General features: G+C 39.0%; 1 long non-coding RNA gene across 1 annotated transcript in view; it reads right to left on the reverse strand.

Moving 5' to 3' along the window:
* Window positions 1-3105: 3105 nt before the first annotated feature.
* The window catches only part of LOC113894068, a 58160-nt gene continuing 44326 nt past the window's right edge, over window positions 3106-16939 (reverse strand). The window contains exons 2-3 of the long non-coding RNA XR_003511457.1: window positions 11667-11803; window positions 3106-3622 (exon numbers count right to left, since the gene is read on the reverse strand). This is a non-coding gene — a long non-coding RNA (uncharacterized LOC113894068). The remainder of the gene's footprint in view (window positions 3623-11666; window positions 11804-16939) is intronic.

Below are 16939 nucleotides of genomic sequence, written 5' to 3' on the forward strand. Positions count from 1 at the left end.
TCACTGTAGCCAGTAAAAAATCCGTAGTGCTTTTGCCACGACTTGTTGAAGAGCTTGAAAAACAGTACATTTTCCAGACACTCTTAGCTAGGACTCTAAACAGGATTTAGGTTTAATGATTTGGATACATTTATATGGGATTTGGAAGAGAGAAGTGAGGTATAGGCTATTCTGCTAGCTTCTGACAGCAAATGCCATTTTAGGATATCTGTTTTTGTTGTGACTTCCTGATTATCAGGTGACAGCTTCTGAGTTTTGCAGGCAGGTGCCCGATTATACAGCTATCATTTTTTTTTCATAGCTTGATCCTGGATTGTGTTTCTCAGTCATTTTGGAAAAGTTAACTTGATATTTTATTCTTTGTTAAGTTTTCTAATGATTCTGAAAGTGAAAGTGAAGTCGCTCAGTCATGTCCAACTCTTTGAGACCCCATGGACTGTAGCCTATCAGGCTCCTCCGTCCATGGGATTTTTCAGGCAAGAGCGCTGGAGTAGATTGCCATGTCCTTCTCCAGGGGATCTTCCCGACCCAGAAGGGAATGGAACCCAGGTCTCCTGCATTGCAGGCAGACGCTTTGCCATCTGAGCCACCAGGGAAGCCATAGCCATCTAAAATCATGCAAAGCTTTATGCTTAAGTTCACTAGAATAGAATAAAATAGATTCACTATCTACCCCTGGAATTTGATCAGTGTGACCTCTAATGCAGATTCTCCCCTATTCTTGTTTTTCCTTTGTGATTTGGCTGAGTTTTTAGGAAGGATTGGATATCTACTATCATACCACCATTTTTCCAAAAGTCTATTTCTGATGTATTTCAGATATTTATGTAATCAAAGCTGTCTCTGCTCTTCCTTTCATTTTTTTCTTTGGGAATTTGCTTAGGAAGTAAGATAATATTTTTATGGAGTTTTTCATATACACCCTACATCTTCAAAGCCTTGTTGGTTGTTGGGTGTATAAATCCCAGTCCTTTGACTATAAACCAGATAACATCTTTCTCATGACTCATTTCCTGCTGAGTGTATTTTGTGAAAGGAAGTTTCATTTTATAACCGTTCTGAGTTTTTGATGCCATGTGTTTCTTTTCTTTGAGTTTCACTTTGGTCATTGTTCATTTTATTGGTGTTCACTCTCCTGCCCTCACGGAGCTTACTGTAATGGGAGAATGAGATAAAGAGGCTGATAAAGCAGATGGGCTTTTTCTGTGTTATTTGCATGTACATCTGTCAGATCTTCACTGACACCGAGAAGGGCTGGGGATGGAGGTTTCCTGTAGGATGAGTGTTTAAACTGACTTAGACGAAACTAGGTTTAGCCTAGTATAAAATGTGGGTGATGAGTACTCTAAATAGAGCATTGTTTGACAAGCCCAAAGACTCAGATGTGTGAGGGAGAAAAAAAACAACAAAAAACAAATCAAACAAACAAAAAAGCCATGGGTTCTGAAGTGCAGCCAACTCTTAGTGAGTGTGGTGGGCCAGGGAAAAGACACAATGCCTCCCCCCGACCAAAAAAAAAAAAAAAAGTTGAGGACCGAACGGTGAAACTTAATGTTAGAAGCTCCAAGGACTACATATACTGTTTTCTAGTGTGTAGTATTCAGGGATTTACATTTTTCAGGGCATTGAATGGTTCACATGTCCATTAACTGTTCTTTTTCTGTTAATTCTTTCAGATTTTTGATAGGTACCACTATGGAGTAGGATGGATATTACTTTGGTCTGGATTTTGAAGCAGGTATTTTAAAATAGGATTTTGACATAAAATCAATCTTGATGGGATGATTGTGAAGCCTAATTCTAAGTATCTTGCTGTCAAGACATGCTTATATCATAATATGCATTTCATATTTTACATATATGTCATGATATATAACCAGTTTGCTACCTGGTATGATTTTACAGTGAGCAGTTGAATTTTGAGAGTTTACAATGATGATAATTTAGAGTGTATTGACCCTTTCTTTCCTGTAGCTGGTCAAGGCATCCTCCTGGTGTGGAAACGGATGCTCAGTAAAGCATAATGTAAAGCTATCCTTCAAGTGGACAGTTGTGTGGATTAAATAAGACATGTAGGAAGGACTTGTACCTGGTCATCACAATAAATATGAATTCCTTTTTCCTTCTTCACAAGGTGCTAGCTATCAGACAACATGATGTCATTACATCTGATTGCCACTGTGAACATTAAAGAGAACAAATATTTCCTAACACACTAGTGGAACCTCTTTGCCGCTTTACTTTCTCATCTTCTGTGGTTTTGTGATTCTACTAAGATTGAGAAAAGTGAGCTTGATGGTTGGAAAGGTCTTATGGAAGACGTGATACTTAAAGAAAGGACAGATACAGGGAAGTAAAGGAGTAATTGGGTCAAATAGAGAAACTTGAACAAAAGCTGAGAGACGCATCATGACAGCGTTCCTGTGAGATGAGGGAGCTTGTCCTTTGTGGGTAAAAGACATGACACGCAACTCAACTAAATTAATCAGACCCAGCCTTTTCTGAAAGATCATGGGGGTTACACAAGCTCCCAAGTTATGTAGTATAAAGTGAATGGTAGACAGTTTTGGGTGGCAAAACTTAGTGATTCAGAAAACAATAATGTGTTTCACATTTGTTCATTAGGCTGAAATTTTGGGCTATTTTTATACCCCAATTCTATAACAGTTCCCCTTTTCACTATACTACAGTGTTGAAATGTACTTATTTTTAACCTCTAGGTTAACCTTTAGTATCAGTTAATCAGAAATTCCTTTTGTTTCACACGTGGAGGGAATGTTTCAAGAGTGTAAAAAGAAAATTTAAAAAATATGTATGTTTGATATAAGAGAATATAATGTTCATTGTTTTGATTCCTCTTGAAAGTAGAAATATTCTAAAAACAGTTTTATTTGCATCTTAGAATTTTAAGCACAAAACCTTGATCTAGAATTCATATTAAGTGTTTCTTCCTAAACCACTTAAATTTAAATATCATCAGCCACATGACAACAAAGGTATAATTTCCTGAAAAATTGTATTTTTAGTGAGAATATTTTCATGCAAAGCATCTTATTTTTCTCTGAAAGTCATACTTTTTCCCAGAAACCAGCAGTTTCATTTCTATATTTTAATTAGTATTTTTATTTTCCACAATCTGTTGATAGTGGGGGAAACTTGAACTTGAGACTTTGTTTAGCTGTATAAATCTTGAAATTAGTGTGTCTTTCTCAATGAGGACATCATTTGAATAGGGAATCAGTGTTGATTCAGTATAGAAATACTGAAGAAGCGTTTCACTGTGACTCCAAAAAAATTCAAAATGAAAATTATAAGCAAGTTGCAATGGAAGGTAGCTGTTTGAAAGTTCAGACACTCCAGAAAAATTCCATAAAACCAGAGAGATAATTTTCTACAGGTCTAGTAGTGACTCAGTATAGCCTTAAACTGAAAAGAAAGAATTCCTCTTTAAAAAAAAATTCTAATTGCAAAGTAAAAAAAAAAAAAAGCTATAAAAAGTCAAATGAAAAAAATTAAACAATTTTTAAAGCTTTCCAGATGATTCTAACATGCTGCCAAGACTGACAAATCCTGCTGTCTTCTTGATAGATGACCTTTTCTTCAGCTTGCTTAGCCAGGATTCCTGAAAAGAAAGCATTTCTTATTTTTGTGTTAAGCCGATATTAAACATGACAAAATAATCTGTGTATTAAAAATTCTTCTAGGAAATAGGAATTCTTTGCTACAGTGCCCTTTATTGTTTTATTCCAAGCAATGTTTTTGTGTGAATTATTCTACCTCTTTTGTAAATTATCCTTTTATTGTTCCTACTTCCTAATCTCTTCTTGACTCTGTAACTTTATTGTTTTGACAACTATTATTTTTCTCATTTCAATTTGCTGCTACTCCTCCTTACTTTTACTTCTCTTTTCTATTTTTTTTTTGGCCTCTAGTTCAATTTTGATCATTCTCATTCTCTCCATTAGGCAACTCTGCAGCACCACAATCTCACAGGCTGCATTCTGCCCACTCATTTAAACAGTTTGAGCTGATGTTTGAGATCATGAAGTCTTGGCTCCTTCGAGAAGAAACTTCCAGATTTCTTTATCCTGCCAAATCCTTGTCTACAAGTAAAATGCAGTGTGAATTTTGCCTCCTGATGAGATGATAAAAATACCAGTTACCCTCTTCCAAGCAAATGAAAACTAGCCTTTATAACAAAGGACACATTTCTAGAAAATATAATCCTGTTTCATAAATTTTGCAAGAGTGAGTCATCTGAAATGACTTTAGAAATCCTCTGTGAAGACAAAAAAATAATTTGAAAAAGTATTTATTTGGTATTGCAATAATCACATAAACTTTCTGAAATTTTCATGTAGGTTAAACACAAGGCTTAATGTTTGACAACTATATTATATTTTCTTTAGTGAATTTTGTGTAGTGTTTGGTTTCATGTGCTTTTCTCTTGTCATATTTAGGCCACTCTGGTGAGTTAAAAGGAAATTTAAAGCTATGGGATGCCTTGTAAAAAGAAACAACCAATTAATGAGAGTAAGAGTGAGCTATGGCTTGGTCTTAGTACCTGTGAGAAAGACTTGAGACTGTTCATAGAACATCAGCAAAAAAATATGGATTGGGCTTTATATTAGGATGTAAGTTCCAATAGTGAACAAACATTGAGAAAGAATATGAAAAATGAAGCAGGCAATATTTCATTCTCCTTCAGTTTTGGCTGAATTTCATTTGAAATATGTTTACTTCTGTAGAGCACGGAGTTTGGAAAAATATGTAGATGCCCCTGGATTCAGGGGAGAATAACTAGGAGGAAGAAGAGGTTGCCATGAAAAGCAGATCAATAAATAGGGCTATTTGACTGCAAAACAGATTACCAAGGGGACCTAATCACTGTTTTAAAATATTAGGTTGGCCAAAAAGATCATTTGAGTTTTGGGAACAGCTTACGATTTTTGGCCAACCCAATATTTGAAGGGCTTTTAGGTGGAATATGCACACAACTTGATATGTAGACACTAACAGGGGAGAAGCTGGGGACACACAGGATATATTTTAAAAGGCATGAAGAAGAAAATTCATGATGTAAAAACCTTGCATGATGTAAAACCCCCTACCTCCCAAAATTTCTGGTATACTGAGATTTACAATATTTTTATACATTATCTTCGTTTTCTTAAAAAAATTTTTTTTTGGTGTATGTATGTGAATTTGCTCTAATGACTACACCAAAGACTTTGACTGTGTGGATCACAACAAACTGGAAAATTCTTAAAGAGATGGGAATATCAGACCACCTGACCTGCCTCCTGAGAAATCTGTATGCAGATCAAGAAGCAACAGTTAGAACTGGACATGGAACAACAGACTGGTTCCAAATCGGGAAAGGAGTCCGTCAAGGCTGTATATTGTCACCCTGCTTATTTAACTTACATGCAGAGTACATCATGTGAAATGCCAGGTTGGATGAAGCACAAGCTGGAATCAAGATTGCTGGGAGATATATCAATAACCTCAGATGCGCAGATGACCCCACCCTAAGGCAGAAAGTGAAGAACTAAAGAGCCTCTTGATGAAAGTGAAAGAGAGAGTGTAACATTGGCTTAAAACTCAACATTCAGAAAACTAAGATCATGGCATCTGGTGCCATCACTTCATGGCAAATAGATGGGGAAACAATGGAAAGAGTGAGACTTTATTTTCTTGGGCTTCAAAATCACTGCAGATGGTGACTGCAGCCATGAAATTAAAAGACACTTGCTCCTTGGAAGAAAAACTATGACCAACCTAGATAGCATATTAAAAAGCAGAGATATTACTTTACCAGTGAATGTCTGTCTAATCAAAGCTATGGTTTTTCCAGTAGTCATGTATGGATATGTGAGAGTTGGACTATAAAGAAAGCTGAGCACCAAAGAATTGATGCTTTTGAACTGTGGTGTTGGAGAAGACTCTTGAGAGCTCCTTGGAATGTAAGGAGATCCCACCTGTCCATCCTAAAGGAAATCAGTCCTGAATAGTCATTGGAAGGACTGATGCTGAAGCTGAAACTTCAATACTTTGGCCACCTGATGCGAAGAACTGACTCATTAGAAAAGACCCTGATGCTGCGAGGGATTAGGGGCAGGAGGAGAAGGGGAGGACAGAAGATGAGATGGTTGGATGGCATCACCCATGTGATGGACATGGGTTTGAGTAGGGTCTTGGAGTTGGTGATGGACAGGGAGGCCTGGTGTGCTGTAGCCCATGGGGTTGCAAGGAGTCAGATATGATTGAGTGAGTGAAGTGAACTGATGTGAATTGTCTCCCAGTTAATTTAGAATTTAACAATGGGCTATTTGTTCTTTAGAACAAGTTATATAACCTTACGATACTTAAGTTTTCTTGGAGTCAGATTTTTTTCCCCTTATTACACAGTAAGCCCTGTGTCAATGAAAGACATAAACATTATTGTCCAGCAAAAACATCAAGTGCTAAATGATTAACATGATTTACTGAATTTTAGTCATTCTTGTTTTTTATAATATTTGGTATAAGTTGTCCTGTAAGGTGGGTGAATGATTGAGTCAGTTTTCCAATATCATAGCCTTGTCTGTACACATGATGATTTCATCTATCCATCCAAATTCATACCTGAAAAAATATCTCAGATGAAATTTTGGTGTCATTCCTCAGGGCAACTAGGGGAACAAAGGCACAGCTGTTCCCCTCTATGGGCACAGCTGAATTTAGGATGAGCCTATTTTCTTGGAAGTATATTCCTTTCCTATCCAATGTGAAGTAACAAGGAAAAAAAAAACAAGAAATCTGAAAGATTGTTTAAACTTGTAGTTTCTTTTCCATTTGACTTTAAAAGCTTTGCAAATAATAAATACTAAGATTAAGGTGTGGACAACATCCAAACTGGTGTGAAGAAAACAAAGAAGTGGAAAAAAAAGAAGGAATCTCTTACTAGGCACTGAAATTTTAGAAGCATTCACAAGTGGGAAAAAGAGAGTTTATAGATACCGTATTTTTTTCATATTAAAAATGGTTGTTTAGATAAGATGCCCTGAAAGAACTTCCAAGCTCAAGTAACTGAAGTGCTGAATGAAATGGAAAAAAAGTTTATAAAAATGGAGATTTTAGAAAACAAATACCAGATATCTTACACAAAATCACTATTAATATATATGTGTACTTTATTCATTTATCGTTGTCTCTATGTCATAAATGCTAGAAAATTAGGTTGGCTCTTAAAGTGCAGGATTAAGGGATCTGGCTTAAAGTTTTTTATATGCGTAGAGTTGTCCATACTTCAGTCTGAATTTGGTAATGATATGAATGTTATGGTCCCCGACGGGCACATCTGATTGGTCTGGGGTGGGGCACAGACTCTGGTAATCTTTAAAGTTCCCCAATCTTTCTGATGTTCTGCCAAGGTTGAAAAACCTGTTCTAGAGTTTTGTTGTTGTTAATAAATGACCTCTTTCTCAGCTTATTCAACCCGATTTCCTGAATAGAACTGTACTTGGCTCTTCTTACTTTCTATTTTGGGGTGCATGTCCATTCTATGAATTTGTCTCTCAAATCTATGCTGATGACTCCCAGGTCACGAGAGTCCATCCTCTCACCCAGCTTTTGAACTGTATTACTGAGTGCTGATTGGACATTTTCATGTGACTATCTACTTTCAGAATCCCGTCATCTGCCAGTGGCATCAGTGGTCGCACGTGTGAGAACTTGCCATCATCTTTGACCTTGTCTCCTCATTCAGTTTGATTCTCCTCTGTCTGTAGGTTCCTGTCCATTTTTCCTGCTACAGCAGAGCTCTTCATCCTTTCCCCTATCTTGAGTCTATCAGTTTAGACCAGGCTCTCACTATCTGGCATGGCTGTTTTTTGTATCAGATGTCTGGCCTTCTCAAATCTAGGCCTTCCCACCTCCACTGTATCCTATTTATGCCTAGAAAATGCATTTATTTTAAGCATTACTTTAATTTCATTCCCAACCTTTCATTGCATTTTCTTTTTTTGGCCATATCAAGTTCTGCATAATTTGGCCCAAGCCTTTCTACCTCACAGTATTTAATATCCATTTGTTCTTTGTTTCTGATAAGTCTGTCATGCCTGATCCACAGCATGCTTTAATTTGATTCAGTGTTTCCAGAAGTCAATGCTGCCCAAGGATGAAACTTGAGATAAGTTTCGGTAGTATATGAATAAACTTCAAAATGTTTAGTTACATATTTAAATTTAACATAAACTAGAAAAATAGACATGTATTTCAGATTCATTCTTTGACAGGTTTTTCTTGCTTAGACTGAGACTAAGGTAAATACCAAAGTTTTTTTAAGGTATCAGTTTAAGTATTAAATAGGTACTATGGAAAAACTGAAGGTGATATATGAACAGCTGACATCCATAAAAAGAGTGATTTATATTATTTTTACTACCTGGAATAATGTGGAGCAGATTTCCCCCCATCCTTTCAGTTCTAATTTAACTTCAAAATTCTCTACTAGGTCAACCATACCAAATCTGCTGGGGAGATGGGGGAAGGTAAAGGAAGAAAAGCCACTGGTTTTGACCAAGAACACCAGTCATGTGTAAATGTAAGATTTTGTTGAATGGTGAGAGTGAGTTCTGTTAGGTCAGTTTCAGTTATGGGCTACTCTTTTTTTAAAAATTAGTATTTATTTGTCAGTATCAGGCCTTAGGGTCTTCCCAAGTGGTGCTGGTGGTAGAGAACCTGCCTGCCAACACAGGAGACCTAAGAGATGCAGGCTCAGTCCCTGGGTGGGGAAGATCCCCTGGAGGAGGTCATGGTAACCCACTCCAGTATTCTTGCCTGGAGGATCCCATGGACAGAGGAGCTTGGCAGGCTGTGGTCCATGGAGTCGCAAAGGGTTGGACATGACTGAGTGACTGAGATCACCAGGCCTTAGTTGTGGCCCGTGGGCTCTTCAGTCTTCTAGTCGTGGCACGCAGCATGTGGGGTCTAGTTCCCTGACCAAAGATCAAACCTGGGTCCCCTGCATTGGGAGTGCTGTGTTTTAGCTACTCAGCCACCAGGGAAGTCCCTGGGCTACTCTTTTGAATGTTAAAGGGGAAAAACTAGAATCAAAACCAAAGGGATGACATGAGTGAATATGTTTGTTCTTGAGATTGTTCTCAACTGCCATCTAGGCAGACAGATTCCTCCAAAAGTTGGTCAATCTATGGATGAACACCAGATCTATAGTCTCGTGGCCCCTGCTGTCTTCTGACGCTGCCACTACATCTTCCTCTGCTGCTGACGCCCTACCCTGGTCTGTTCTCCCCACATGGGGACTGGGGACCAGGAGCTGGTCTAGGGTGAGAAGGGAGTGAGACAGAGCTGTGAGAGGAGGCTGTGGTGAGAACGTGCTGTGTGCTCTTGTAACGTGTCTGGGCTCTTCCTTTGCACTTGAAAAACCAGTCCTAGCATACTTAGAGGAAGAAGCCTGAAGTGGCAATTAATGTTTAGCCTGCTCCCGCTCCATAAATAGAGGCTTTTCCCATGATTAAATCACAGGATGTTTGTTTATTGCCCCCCACCTTCTTTCTCCCTCAGGGATCGCCTATACTCCCACATCCCCCGTGAATGTGCCTGACTGGGGATTAATCCAGTCATCCCATGCCTTTGAGACATCTTTCCCTTTTCCCCCTGGAATTAAATCTGTCAACTGTGAAACCAGTTTTTTTTTTTTTTTTTTTTTCTCACAATAATTTTTAGTGGTTTCACTCTTTATCAAACGAGACGGAGAAATTCAAGTGAAATCAAGGTGTGTGTGTGTTAGTAAAAACTGAACTAGGGCTTGGGTGCCAGGTTTTATTTTCAGCTCTGCCTTTGCAAGCTGGGTGATGGGGTACAACTCAGTTCACCCAACAGCACCACAAAGGGTGGAACCAGAACACCTCTCGTTTCCTTCCAGCTCATGAAGGTGAAGAAGGCCTTTTTTGAAGTTTTATTCGAGTTTCCCAGCATTCTCCTCCACTTCCTCTGGACCTGCTGCCAGATACACCGGGAGCAAGTATGGAGCTGATTCAAGGTTCATTTGAGAGGCAGATGGTTAGGTTTACTCCAACGGCTTACAGCATTCGGGATAGTGAGAGGACAAAAATGACTAGTTATCAGTTCCTGGTTTGAATAGGAAGTGGTGAGTATCTGGAGGAGTTCAGACTAGAAGAGGGTAAAAAGATGTTTTGAAAAGTGAAGGCAGGGTGCTTGTTTTTACCAAAGCAAGGACATTAAACTTAGCTAATAGGCATTCACAGAGTGGCTTGGAAAAAATATGCATACAATCAGCTGGACATTTCAAGCTGAGATCTGGCTGTGTATTCTTCTGCCTCAGGCAAACTTCACATTTTAACACCTAAAACTTCTGCTCCTCCTCTTACTGGCAGTGTTGACTCATAGCATTGTATTTCTGATGGTTGCCTCTCCAGACAGTGCTAATATACTGTATACAGAGTTTTCCAGGAAGATGAAAAGCACTCTGATTATGTATTATTGGAGTGAGTGAGTGTGTGTGTGTGTGTGTGAGATGGGAAAAGTTTTTAGGTCTCCATTTTCTTAGGGAAAACTTGGTCAGTTGTTCTACTTATACATCTATCTGATAGGTAAGAATTATGAGATTTTAATGTGTCACTCAATTTTTCCCTATATTGTCAATCTTGACATAAGATCATTCATGATAAATCCTTATTTTCAGGAACCTAAAGATTTCAGGAGTTTTAAAGTGGTCATTACTAACAGACCTCTTTACCACAAGCTATTCTTGTGTTGAATTCAGACTACACATCATTTTTCCAGGAATGTACTCAAAAAGGTTCATTTCGAGAATAAGTAACACTGTCTGACTTTCTAACTGGAAAAAAAAAAAAGGATTTATCCTCTTATATCACATCCTCCATTTCCAAGGAAAATTTTTAATGAGAAACATTCTGGAAGAAAAATGATCATATCCCAAGTCCAGGATTATAATTCTTCTTTTCCAGGTGTTCAATATTTCCTCAATATAAAAACAAGTCAACATCACAAGACCTTTTATTTTATCTCTGTTTATAAGAACAGCTGCAGTAACCGTGGATGCCATTTATTGGGCAGCCACTGAGTCCCAGGAATTTGGCATATTAACCCATGTGGTCCTTGCTTAGCTGATGATGAAACTAAGCCTTTGAGAAGTATCCTGCCCTAAAGGCATATAGCTAAGAAATGCTGGCCTCGCTCCTTATAATTCTTGTACACCTTTCCTTATACTAACATGGATTAAAAAAAGTACTCTTTGTTCCATAGATAAATAATTTTATAGTTGTGTAGAGAACAAAATAAATATGACTTCAAGTTCTCATTAGAAATGGCTTTTTGGAATTAATTTAGAACATGATTAGAATAAGCCACACAATGCATCCATGATTTTAAAGATAGAGGAAAGGTTTGGAGTAGTAATTTACGATCTAGTATGATCACTTCTTTGATATCAGAAGGGCCTTTTGAAATCTTATCAAAACATCCGATATGGGGATTCCCTCTGCCACCACTCTTAGGGGAAACAACTCGAGCTCATTCAGTGATGGGACATGCAGAACTTTTCAGGCAGAACTTTCCATTTCTGGCCTCTTTGAGTGATTGGTAACAGTTTATATACTCTCTGTAGTTATGTTACTCACCTCTTCTATACATCTTGTTTCGTTTATGAAAGCTCCTCTTTTATACATCTTGTTTCATTTATGAAAACTTGTTCTTATTTTGAGTCCAAGTCTGTTCTCTCATTTACTTCAACTCACAGGAGCGATGGAAACTTTTTCTGTATAGAACGTAAATGAGGTGGGGAGCAGTGTTGTGGTGAATAACTTCTAATTTAATATTTATGATGCAGTATCTTTTTGCTGAGGTGGTTTTGGTGTACAAATTCCTGGTAGATTTGACAGCAGTATGGGCTTTCCTTGTCTCTGAACCCCCTTTAAAGCTACAAGACCAAGAGCTTTGCTGATGCATCTCTCTATTTTCCCCGTCTCTCCCCACCATGCATAAAAAAACAGCAACACGGAAGGCAAGAATAGTTCTGACAAACAGTAATTACTCGCCACCTTAATGGCAATAGATCTGTGGCTAGAGAATGACAAAGTAAGTCCTTGGTAGCTAAGAGTATTGCTCTGGTTTTAGAAAGGGAAGGTTTTGACTTTTGATTTACTTGTTATGTGGGTAAAACAAAAGAACTTTATATTATATGCCCTTAGTTAAACTTTTTGTGCCCTTTAAAAACATGTTTTGGAGGCTTGGAAAGATGCCATACATTTAGCTGGGTACATCTGTGTGTAGATGTATGCTTGTTTTATCTACTTTCCTCATTGACTGTAAAGTGGAAGCGGGCAGTTGGATATAGCTCAGACAGTTCATATGCAAGACTCACATAGATAAAATCACGCACCGTCACTGGGGACCGTTCTCATTCCTGCGTGATTGGAGTCTGTGGATTATGGTGCGTGTTCCTCAGTTTATATAGAATCAACCACACTGTTGGTGTTGCTTTCCAGTCAGGCTTACATCTCCATAATTATTGCTTGACAGGTAGATTTTACTTTCTGACACATGGCTCAGTATGCTCCATGACCAGAATTTTAAATGCAAGCTCATCATAAATTTTATCTGATCTTTTACTTTGTCAGAGAAAATTAGAATAGTCTGCTGCTGTTGCCTTCGCTGCTAAGTTGCTTCAGTCGTGTCCGACTCTGTGTGACCCCATAGACGGCAGCCCACCAGGCTCCCCCGTCCCTGGGATTCTCCAGGCAAGAACACTGGAGTGGGTTGCCATTTCCTTCTCCAATGCATGAAAGTGAAAAGTGAAAGGGAAGTCACTCAGTCGTGTCCTACTCTTCCGGACCCCATGGACTGCAGCCTACCAGGCTCCTCTGCCCATGGGATTTTCCAGGTGAGAGTATTGGAGTGGGGTGCCATTGCCTTCTCCTTAGAATAGTCTGGCAGGACTTTATTCACCAGTGCTGATTTCTTCTAAGGAGCTCCTCAAAGAGTTTGCAAGTTGATACTTTCCAAATTATTTTTCTTATTTTGAAATACCAGCAGATTATACATTAAAGGAAAAGGGAAGTGTGGTGGGGAGGATAGGTAGAAGTTAATGTCAAGGGCAATGAGAAGTATTGACCATGATCAAGCTGAATTGTTTTGAGTGGGAGACATCTTATCTTCAATTAACTGAATATCTATTGAGGACAAGGCTCATAATCATTCTTGTAGAGTTCCAAAGGGAAGAAAGATGATGAGGCATATTTTTGCTCCGATATAGTGATAAGAAGAAAATATGCATCTAGGAAGCCGAATTTTGCCTTCCTCCCACCCGCACCCATAAAACACCCATCCGTCTGGGTTTCCTGAAGAAGAGTTTAACAGTTAGAACTGCTATAAAATGAATGGGTGAAACCATCTCAAATAACTTGCTGCCTAACAATGTTCAAGTAGACACAAACCCACTTGTCAATGATGTTACAGGCTTTCTTAGTGGTGGGTACTCTGGATACCACAAAGAACAAGACCAGCACAGAGCTGGTGTTGAGGACAACATTTGGAAAAGCTAGAAAACAGAAAAGGTAGAAAAGGAAAGAGTTGTTAAGAAAGCTACTCAGAAAAGGAGGAGGTCAGAGGGGAGGAGATGGGATGCTTCAGAACTGTGGTGGGCAAGGGACAGCTGCATCCGGGTTGTGTTAGGAGCACAGTGATGAAGAGTGTGCCATCCCAGCTCCCAAGGAGCTTCTGGTATAGCTGGGCTACCCCACTGTAGGAGGGGGAAACGGAGGGTTGACTGGTTCCACCTGAGATTCATCCTTTAGGCACTGGCTTGTGTTTCTCTGTGGTGCGCTCACTGCATGTAGATTTTGAGTTCTTTTGGTCTGTCCTTCTAAGGACAGGGCCCCCAAGCTTGGGAAGCACATACCGTGGCACATCTTGGGTCAGTACTTCATTAATGCCCGTGTTTTCTTTGAAAATAACAAACCGCTGTCCATTAATTTTCTTTAAAAATTTTTCTTAGTGAAGTATAGTTATTTTACAATATTGTGTTAATTTCTGTTGTACAGCAAAGTGATTCAGTTATACCTACACATATATAAAACAACTGTTGGAATTTCAATATTCATGTAATTGTTCAGCAGAGACAATGAAGGCATATATAATAAATATGACACTTATTCAGCTCATATATTTGCATTAGAGATGAGCCTATTCTCAAAAATGATGACCCAAATGTAAATTGACTTCTCTTAAACATTTTTTACCTTTTTACTTATATACTAACTTAATTAAATATATCCAATTTTCATTTCCAGTGCTCTGAAATGTGTGACAAATGTCCATGGGATACAAAAGCAGTAAATTTGTCTTTACTGTTGTTGTTATTTATGGTGAAGACATGCTTCATTAAACAACCCCTGTCTCGTTACTGAACAACTTAATATGGTTTTGCACGACTAATGGTTTTCATCAGCATTCATCATTGAATCATTTCCTACCCAAGAAACAGGGTTGGTATTCTAAATATTATCTATGCTAGGCTGGGGAAATCTCATTACCAAAAAGGTAGTAAGTTTTAGGAGAGAACTAATTTAAATCAATCAATAGACTGGTCCTGGTAAGAGAATTATGTGATACTTATAATAATGTACTGCTTATACTGTTATTTAGGGGGTTAAATATCTACTATTTTCTCTGCTTTCTGGTCAAGCAGGAAGAAATAACACTTAAGTTTTGGTTTTCAGTGGTTAGAAGGGGCATTTCCAAGGAGGAAAGAGAACTGATTGTAGATGCAGGAGCAGTGAAGTCTGGCTGGGTTGTGCCATCTAGCTGGCCCTCAATGGCCTCATCGGTGGAAATGAAAAAAGAGCTGCTTGTTTTCTCTAATTTTGCTCCAAATTCTGATGTTTTATAGTTAACATATTATCAATTTGCTATCACCAAACATTGTTCCTGTATTAACAAAGGAGTGAAGACACATGTATGTTCAGTTCACTGAAAAAGCACTAGAAGGAAGTCTGCTGCTGCTGCTACTGCTAAGTCACTTCAGTCGTGTCCGACTCTGTGCGACCCCATAGATGGCAGCCCACCAGGCTCCTCCATCCCTGGGATTCTCCAGGCAAGAATACTGGAGTGGGTTGCCATTTCCTTCTCCAATGCATGAAAGTGAAAAGTGAAAGTGAAGTCACTCAGTTGTGTCCGACTCTTAGAGACCCCATGGACTGCAGCCCACCAGGCTCCTCCGTCTATGGGATTTTCCAGGCAAGAGTACTGGAGTGGGGTGCCATTGCCTCCTCCAGAAGGAAGTCTAGTATCACGGAAAGGGAACCAACCCCACTGGGAATGGGAAGACTTGGACTCAGCTTTAGCTCTGTCAACATCTAGCTTTGTGACCTTGGATAAGGTACTTACTCAGTATTCCTTACAATTGTTTTCAGTTCTGAGATTCTGTGAGTTCAATAATGAAGTAAAAGAATGGAGATATATAATTGTACCTGATGTCGTCAGGAAATGAACTTTGGACTCAGGGAAACCTCGGGAAACTTGATTAAAAAAAAAACACAAGATGTTAAACATTTTTTAGCTTTTACCTATAAAAGCTTTGTATCAAGATTACCTTTGACTGAACCTTTTGAAGTTTGAAGAGATGGAGGATCGTTACTTCTACCCTACAAGTTTTCTGAGTTTGGAACTAATTGAGAAATGGGCACAGCCAGATAGATCAGAATCAAATGGCTGTTAGGGCTGAATTCCGGTATGGAGCTTAGATGTTCCCTTTGCTGTTTAGTCGCTCAGTCGTGTCCAACTCTTTTGTGACCCATGGACTGTGGCTTGCCAGGCTCCTCTGTCCATGGGATTTCCAAGGCAAGAATACTGCGGTGGTTTGCTATTCCTTTCTCCAGGGGATCTTCCTGACCTGGGGATTGAACCCACATCTCCTGCATTGGCAGAAATATTCTTTAGCACCTGGAAAGCCTGATGTTCCCTTAGTAGTGGAGAATTAGATTATTTGTTTTCCTCTAAGTGTAACCTTTGGAATAATCCACCAGAACTATGTAGAGAAAACATACTCAGAATTACTGCCTTGCCTCTGCTGAACTCCAGTATCTGATGCAGAAGGAGATTGTGCTCTGAGGAGGAATATTGGGCCCTGATCCATGCGTCTTGACCACATGGAGTGGAGGATCTGGAGGAGAAGGCCAGAGGTAATGCAAGGTGGGGGGAGCCAGTACAAATAACTGGGGCTGGTGATCTGGAAGAAGTATGGGTCTGAATACAAAGCCCTCTGAGGAATTTGTTACTATAGTTTACCCTTCTCTGGAGGCCCTTCAAATACTGTTCACCAGGGCCTGAACCAGCTCTCTTGCCATAATGAAAGCCCTCTGTCTTTGTAGACTTGAGTGAGGGTAGAAGGGCTGAGCCACATTCGTATCATTCTGATCTCCTCGGTCATCTGTTGTGTGTGTTTGCAAAACAGGGAGGGGAGTGTGTAGAGGCTGGAGAGAGTGTTATCCTAGAAGTCCTTTTCCCGAAACATGAGACTAGGGCACTGGCAATTTTTCCTAAGAGGCTTTCTTATCTTTCTACTTGTGGTGGCAAATATTTATTAGGAATATACCTTTTCATATTAACTCTATACATGTGGCAAAACAGGTAAACAATTGTATATTTATCAGCTTGAAACCTTCCCCCATTACTCTTGGTCTTAACTTAGGGCAAACACGTGAATCTTGTCTAAGAATTCCATGAAAGTGTTCATGTCTTTTTCCCCAGGGTCCTTGGGGAAAATGAATTAATATAAAATTTGTTCATGGAGGTCAAGGGGTTGGTTAATCAGAAGTCTTCAGATCATACTGAGGTCTGTTTTGCTGGGGGAGCTTACTTAATACATTTGTTCATCACTTTTGGCCTGACTTCT

The sequence above is a fragment of the Bos indicus x Bos taurus genome, chromosome 6, assembly GCF_003369695.1.
Source record: "Bos indicus x Bos taurus breed Angus x Brahman F1 hybrid chromosome 6, Bos_hybrid_MaternalHap_v2.0, whole genome shotgun sequence".
Taxonomy (NCBI): domain Eukaryota; kingdom Metazoa; phylum Chordata; class Mammalia; order Artiodactyla; family Bovidae; genus Bos; species Bos indicus x Bos taurus.